The following is an 8,890-nucleotide window of genomic DNA, read 5'->3' as shown; positions in this document are numbered from 1 at the left end:
CGACATGTGTTTATCAACAAATAATCGCAATTTCAGTCACAATTCCTTGGTTATATTAAAACTGAAGATTTGTAGAAGAAATTTTGTTCATAGTCTCATTATTCTGCGTATTACGCAGCCTGTGATTGTACGTGATTTTGCCAAGTCTTGGAAAACAAAGTTTATAATTCTGATACATCAATGTTACGAGTTATGCCATTACGAACTCACTATATCGATGGTTTAAAATCGACAATACTAATATGCAATAACTTTCTAAAAACCGAAAAACCTAAAAAAAATTGATTTTTTTCAATTTTAATGTCGAGGTTTTGGCCAGGATTTGGGGTAAAATACTCCTGTGTGCGACGCTTAAAAAAATCCGGTTCGGTGATACACGATTCCAGATAACCAGAAATCGTAAAGAAGTGTTCATTGTAGATTGTATAAGCATTCAGTTTAAATAGGAGTTGTAAAAACATCATGTTGTAGCTAAACCAAGTTATATTTTATCTTTTATGGTTTGTAAAAGGTTTGTTCATTGTATACGATAATATTTTGTTAATCCTATAGAAAGATCACTAAAGTTGTTTTGAATTGCAGTAGAATTGTGTAAAGCTCAATATTATATCCCACTGTACAACTAAGCAATCTTTCATGCTTGCGATCTATGATGACATATTATTTCCATGAAAGGTCATACAGTAGTTGTAAGAACATCGTATGATGGTATTTAAACAATCTGCGGATTGTCGAATTGCTTAACAGTGCAGTAAATAGCTAGCTAAGATCGCACAGCGCTGAATACCATTATTGATTGGGCGTCGTACACAAATTACGTAACGCAAAAAATCTAGAATTTAGACCCCCTCCCCCCCTTTGTAACAATAAGTAACGTTTGATAAGACCCCCCTTCTATAGTTACGTAACGCAAAATACCACCCCCCCTCCCATATTCAATTTTGAAATTAAAAGTAAAAGTATACAAAAGTTTATTTGATGCATTTTTATTCTGAAACGTTCTTATACTGCAGTGAAAAATATCAAAAGAAAAAAAATTAAAAAACAGCATCGGTCCAATTTCGGCGAGTTGTTCAGAAATCACTTGTTGCTGCGTATCCGGATTTTCTTTTGATTTGTTCCAGATAAGCACCGCCTCATCCAGACACTTCTTCTTGCTGCGCTCTGGATTGGCTTTAACTGTAGCGTTGTAGAGGCGTTGAAACAGGTCGTTTTTATCCATTTTGCGGTATTCAGGAAACTAACATTGAATGAGATGCAATTAATGACGCGATAATATTATAACAATGAAACTCACTTCTTTCTAGTTGAGGAAATTGCACAGTCAGTTACACTGCACATAAACACTGAATGAGCTGCAGTCGATGACGTGACAGTAAAATAAACAAACCCGCAAAGCTCACTTCGATTCATTCGCGCAGTGCGCACACAAACACATAAACGGTTTTTCTCAATCAAACTTTTTTTCCAAAATACTTAACCACCAATGACGCTTTCGAACAAGGGGTGCGTAGATTTGCTCGCAAAAAAAAATCCAATTCTTTTCTTTATGTTTTTTTCCATTAATTTGTTACGTAACTGAACCAAGTACCCCCCCTCCCCCCTATGTAACAGCAAGTAACGCAGACTCAACCCCCCTCCCCCCCCTAAATGCGTTACGTAATTTGTGTACGACGCCTTGTTATAAAATCGTCTAAGAAATAGGTTAAAGTTGTATTTCAAAAAACGGCATCTATACATAGATTTGGAGTCCGAAATGATGCAGTCAGTGGTATTTTATACGATCAACTGATTTTTATACGGAACTACCAACTGTACACGAACAAATTTGCTTATTTGTATCAACATAAAATGGCGCCGAGGAAGTATCGGAGTACAGGGATCGGAACGTTGTGAGTTCGAGACTGAGGGAAAATAGACACATAAAGTTGTATATGGTTAATTTTTTTTTGCAGTAAACATTAAATTTTATTGTATTAATGTTCACGGCGATTCATAGTAAAATCGTTATAAGGGAAAATATAGTTGCTTTGGGATACAGTAACAATAAATTGTATTAAATGGCGAAGAAAGTTGTACAAACCTCAGGCTACCTGCAAAAGGAAATTGTAATCAAGTTGTAGGGCAGGCAATAGAAAGTTGTAAGTTGTACAATCCTAAGATTTTATGCAAAGCAAAGTTGCTATAAATTGTTGTAAACGCAATACAAAGTTTTATATTTTCAAGATGAGCAAAATTTGGTCCGTATATTGCCTCCACTTTGGTACGTACAGGCTCATATAGAATATTCTATACAACTTTTTCAGATTGTACAAAAGTGTGTATATCTCAGAAACAACTGAAATATACAGACCAAAATGTTCACTGGGTCGTAATGAACAACATAACTAACTTTTCAGCGGTCACCTGGCAGGTTTCCAGTCAGAAACTTTTCGTTGACAAATCACGCCTGTTTTTTTTCGGAGATGGACAAGAAAAAAAAGTTTGATGACTGTTACTTGCGGAGGCTTACGATCTGTGAAAACTACAAATCACCCAGTATTTCATAACGATTGCCACGATGGCTGGAAAGAAAATAAATAACGATCGAAAATTAAATTGAAAAAATTGAATATCTTGCCTCCTGCAAAAGCAAAATCAATTAAAAAAACCCCTTTGGAGCCGTTCAGATACCATGTGAACAGAAAACGAGATTTTTTACTCACTCACCTCCTAAATGCGACAAACGGATTTATGACTGTATAGCTTCAATTCCCCTACATTTTTCAACGAATTCAGGAAAATGGATGTTCGAATTTGAAAATATCGGACCGAATGAATCCAAACTTGTGCATTTTTTTTTTCGGGGAATCGAATGTAAGCTGTTTGAGCCACTGAACGTACCGAAAAATTAAGTTAAGTCTGTTTTTCCCCTAAATTTTCCTATTTACATTTTTCAACCAATTAAGAAAAAAGGATATTCGGACTTTTATTTTTTCAACCCAATATTTGGAAATGGGGGGTAGAACATCCGTTACTCCATTTGCAAATGCGCACGGTGTCTTAAACAGCCTTTCTTTGATTCCTAGGGAAAAAATAACAATAGTAAGGTCTCATTTAGCTCAGAACCTACAAGTTCAAACATTATTTTTTTCTAAACTATTTGAAAAATGTAGAGGAATTGAGGGTTAAAATATTCATAACTCCATTTTCTGAAGCGTGCGGTTAATCTAACAGCCATTATTTGATTTCATGGAAAAAATCATACGAGAAAGGTTGCTTTTGTTCTAAATATGTTTTATTTCGAACGAGTCTTTTATGAATTAATTCAAAAATGTAGGGGAATTGAGGTTTTAAACAGCCATAACTCAATTTTCCAAAGCGTGCAGTGAAATAATAGCCATCATTCGATTCCTCGAAAAAAGTTATCAAAAAATAGATCAGATTTGATTCAAAATTTTCTTGCCGAACATGCTTTTCCTGAACTATTTGAAAAACGGCGAAGCCCTTTTCTTCAGATGGATCATGAATGAATATTAGCTATTGGATAAATATTAGTAATCCCGTAATGAGCAATGGCCATGATCCTTTAAGAAGAAGAATATACTGGGATCATTTGTACCCATATATTAGGGATCAATTGTACCCAAAATCAATATTTTAGAAAACTTTTTCTGAAAAAAGTTGGGAGTTTTCCATCGCTTCGAAAATATTGTATTTTAAAGCTCATTTTACACTCACAAGATTGATGTATTGGAATAAATATTTTTGTTATGATATTTCCATGTTAGCAACATTTTAAAATGATGAAAAAAGATCTTCAAATCACATTTTGTAAAATTTTTCAAACAAAGTTCAATAACCCAAAAACTTATTTTGTTAAAATTTTTTGATCTGTGCACGACATTCCAGTTTGGAGATATAGCTAAGGAATCAAGTATCCCCAGGGATCAAGTATCCTCATTCTCCCCTATATCTCCGTTCTTAAACTTGTGTGGCATTTGAAACTAAGTTAAATTGGTTCTCCGAATATTTTCACCAAAGGTAACTATTTTTTCATTGATTTTGTTAAACTAAGAAAGAGGATATTGAATTTCTTGGCAGTGTTTACAGCTTTTTGCCCATTGTGCAGTGTTTCCGTTGCCCCGATATTTTAAAAGAAGATCTTTTTTTCTTTTTGTCACAAATTGTCAAAGTTTCTTCTGAAAATCCAAAAGTTTCCATTTTGTGACTCAAATTCATCCATTTAAGATTAAGTGTTTAACGTTTTTAACATAATTTTATCATGTCTTTTGAGTAGCAACTTTAGTCTCAAATTGCATAAGAGAGATGTATTTTTTCCTAATTTAAGAAATGATTTTTCATTTTATTTCGAAGCTTAATCTAAAATTTGTGGAAGTCCGCATGGAAAAACGCTAAGCTGGTTCGATATTTTTAAATTGGCCACTTAGAATAAAATGTTGGCACTTTTACTGCTAGAAAAAAAACGCCTAATTTTCCTTCCTTATTCTCACTTCATCTTTCAAGTTACGAGTAGTAGATTGTAAAACCTTTTCACAGAATGTTTCGGATGAAATTCGGGCCAAAAAGATTTTGTTTAATCCTTTGTCATGTTCGAAATCATGACTTCTCAAACTGTTTCTTTAAAGGGAACTATTTTGAAAACTTATCATATTTTATTTTTGAAATAAGTTTTTGGGAATAAAATGCTAAATTTTCAGAACCTCCTGCCTGAGAAGGGTTCAGAATGATGTTTCAAATTTCATTTAAAAAAAGTCACAATTTGACATCCTTGTTCCTGGTTTAATTATTAATATTTTTTTTATTTCGAAACTATTATTGAACTTTTAATAAATTTCTGAGACTGCTAGTTTGCTTTGAATCTGAATCGCACATCATTAGAAAGACGAATAGATTTGAAACTAAATCAGAATATCAATCAATAATATGATTTATTATTCGTTTTCATGGATATTAACTGATCACAAATAGGAATAAAGCAAAACATTTGGAACCTAAATTCAGTAAACTCATTAAAAGATTGATTTTAAATTTCCCATGTTGGCAAAGTGAAAAAACCGACCCCGTTCAATTTTCGTAACATGCCGTACATTTTGTGTTGCCCATAAACAAATTTTGCCTAAAACGAACGTTTTTTTTTTCACACCTTTTTTCATTTATTTAAAGAAAAAAAATTTGTTTTATCATTTTTTATTTATTCATCATGTTTTTTTTGTATCCATTTGACTCTTTTCTTATTTTGTTTATTATGGTTTGTCTTTTTTTTTGTCATGCTTGCTATTTTTCTCATTCTCCATTAGGGTAGATACTCTAGATTTCGACAGGAGCTAGTTTTCGACAAAATTTTAATGACAGGCTTATCTTTCTGTTTGGTGACTCAAGCTATCGATCTTCATATTTTTCTATTTTTGCTCTCCCACTTTAGTATACCTTGAATATAAAAATTCCTCTAAGTAAGTTATTGAATAGTTGTAAATAAATAATTTAAAAGTAACATTCTAAATCACCTGTGAAATTCAATTCCAACGACCAAATAAGAATGATTTTGAATCATGAAAAACCCCCCTTTTATTTGATTAAAAGCAACATAAAAGGAATCAATGGAAAGGTTAAGGTTCTGAAATCAATCGTTTCGGTAATTTATTGAATGTTTTTGCTAACATTTAATGAAATTTCAACTGTTTTTTGAGCTGTCGAAAACTAGCGCTGAAAATTCTCCCAATAATCTATTTTTCGACACCCATCTTCTTCGGTATGTTTATACTGTTTCCATGGTGTAAAAAACGCCGTGAAGTAGACAAGCAATTCCAATACGCAAATATTCATGTTGCTGAGCTAACAAAGGAAGTGGAAATATGCTTGTCGAAAACTAAAACTTTTTGTGTCGAAAACTAAAATTGAATGTCGAAAACTAGATCATCGAGAGGTTTTAGTAAAAGGCTAATAAAAATGTCGTTTTGAAACTTTTGATCAATAAAAAAGGTAGAGAATGAAGAAAAAAATCTGAGTCATATAACCAATCACATTTGAAATGAAAAACTTTAGTCAAATAGTTTATTTACATGGTTTTTCTGACAAATCAAGCCAAAACTGTCGACATCTAGGTATTTTACCCTATTATTTTTTGGATTTTTCATCTTTTTATGTGTTTGTTTTTTTTCAATTTCATAAAATTTTTATCATTTTTGAGTATTTCTTTTTTAGTTAATTTTTAGAATTAACGTTAACGTATTTATGGTTTTTGCCTAAATTATATTGCTCCTATTAAAGCGAAAACTATAATTTAATGACAATCCACCGTTCAGTTTTGGAACATGAACCAAAATCGGGGGGCCTGAATTAGTAATCGAAGGAAACAGCTTAAATTTGGCCTTGACTCAAACCTTGATCTGAGTAATGAAGAATAATTTTGAATAGCTCTTGAGTTTTTTTTTCAAATTTCGAAGTTCTTGTTTTAAAATTGCATAAGATCATTAAAGCTATACGATTTTCACGTTTAAAATCTTGTTTCATGGTTGAGAATATAACTCTTGAATAATTTTGTTCACCATGAATCAGAATTTGAGATTCAGAATTTGGAGCATCTCAAGTGGTTGCTTTGAACCGCCGTGAGGTCAACTTAGGTGGACTAAAGAGATTTATGTGAATATCCAAGCTCTAGAAGCAGTCTGGTGGGGGGGGGGGGGATATTGTGACCTATTTTTATTTGAACGAATAAAAAAATATCAAAGAATATTTTTTATTACATTTTACTTAACCATTTCAAAGTTTTTTTAACATTAAAAGTTTTATTTATTAAGGCCCATTTTCACTTCACGTGTAATTCCAGCTGGATTTATCCCTTTAAAGCGGATAGAGTGGTTTTTATTCCAATTCCCTCGCCATGAAGAAATTTTCACGGTAAAAACAGGGGGAATCGAAATAAAAACAGTTTAAGAAGGTTTTAAGGAAAAAATTTAGCTAGATTTTCATCTTTCAACCATTCCCCATTGAATCCACCATATTACACAAGCTTGTTGTATCACATTGTTCAGTTTTTGATTAAATAAGATTTTTTCACATTCATTTAAACTTGAACTGTAAACCGGGCTTTACAAAGAACTCTTTTAAAATACTTACGAAAATGGAAAACACGTTTTGTATTAGGAATCCTTTCGTTACAAATTAGAGAACTTCATCCATGGTTGAAATCTTCGAATTTTTCATTTTAAATTATTTGATTCGAAAAAAAATAAGTTTTTATAAGAAAGCCTCCGATTTAAAAAAAAAAATCGCGATATTACATATTTCTTTATCAGTAAATACTATTCGTAAAAGTGAAAATTCTGTAGATGTTTTTTTTCTAAAATAAAAACTGACTTACTTTGCAATCTGAATTTTCAAAATTAACTCTGTACCTGAAAATGAATTCAGATGCAGAATACATATACAGCATAAATATTCAAAATTTAGATCAAGCTCATATATGAGTTAAAAATATCTAGATTACTTATGTTGAAAACGCAGGTTTCAGTGATGGAATAGAGTTATCTTTATTCATGTTACGTCTGTTAGGTCATTCGAATACAACTATATTAATTAGCGATAGCTTATTGTCACTTCCATATCTTATATTCCCTAACCGGGAAAGTACTCATTTCTTAATGAGTACTTTGACATTCTTACCCAGAACCCAATATGAGTTGTTTGGTTTCACAGTGTGATGATGTTAACATTTGTACCGTGTTCACCATCATCAGCTGTTATCATCAATCATCGCCGCTATTGTTTCAATTGCGAATTGACTCAAAGCATGCGGAACCAAATGTTTTGGTTTCGCCGACGGAGCGGCATCGAAAACCGTAAGTGTCAACAACTTATTATCAAATTTATATATTGGATCTTGTTCCTAGTTTTAATACGATTTCCGAAATGTAAAAAATGATTTCTGAATTTGGATACCAGCACTTAATCAATACTTCGATATGAGCCAAGAATTAGAATTTGCTTCAGAGCCCTCAATCATTAATCTAGTATTTCATATTTCATGTTTTGGGTTTAAATCGAAATTAATTATTTCATTATTTTACTTTCAATCTGAATTTTGATACTGATTTTGAATAATGAATCTTATTATGAGTTTTAAATTCAGGTTCACCATTTTGAAGTTTTCAATTCTGCTAAAGAATAAAGTTTAAGAACCTTGGATCTGAAAATGGAACAAAAACTCAGGATGATTTCTAAAGCTATGATCATTAAGAGTCCGAGAACTTCATTTCGGTAATAAATACATTTGGCAGCGTTTTGGCAGCGTTATTTTGGTAATAAAAAAGACTACTTTGTCCTGTGTGTGTTTTTTGGTTTCACATTCAGAAAATAATTACTTGAATGCATTTGAATTTCATAAATTATGGATTACAATTTGAATGACAACAATACTAAATTTGAATAACAGTTTAAAAAAAGGGCGAATCATCCACGAGAATGAATATCCTGAAAAAAAAGAAAAAAAATCTAAAAAAAACTCAAAGTAACTTTTCAATTCAATTTTCTAATGATGATGCGAACTGAAAATCAAGGATCCTAAACTAGATATTAAGAGCGAAATGCGAAAACAGATAAACAATTTAGATTTTGATAATATGGAACCAGGCATAAGTTCTGAGTAAAGATTGTTATTCTTGAATAACCATACTCAATCATCAAAATTCGATTAAACACGTTCGTCGCCACGGCACCCATATTCGGGTGACGGGTGTATTTCCTGGGGGGCCCCGTCACATCAAAAAGCGTGTGACGCTCTCTTACTTGAGTTTACCGCTCAGCTTCGCCACACGTTTCAAATATGATGGGAGTTGTCCCTTGCTTTCTCTCTCTGAAAATTTTTTTGGGCCCGGTTAGTAAAACTACC

This window comes from Uranotaenia lowii, chromosome 3 (genome assembly GCF_029784155.1).
Source record: "Uranotaenia lowii strain MFRU-FL chromosome 3, ASM2978415v1, whole genome shotgun sequence".
Classification (NCBI taxonomy): domain Eukaryota; kingdom Metazoa; phylum Arthropoda; class Insecta; order Diptera; family Culicidae; genus Uranotaenia; species Uranotaenia lowii.
This window is presented reverse-complemented; position numbering follows the sequence as displayed.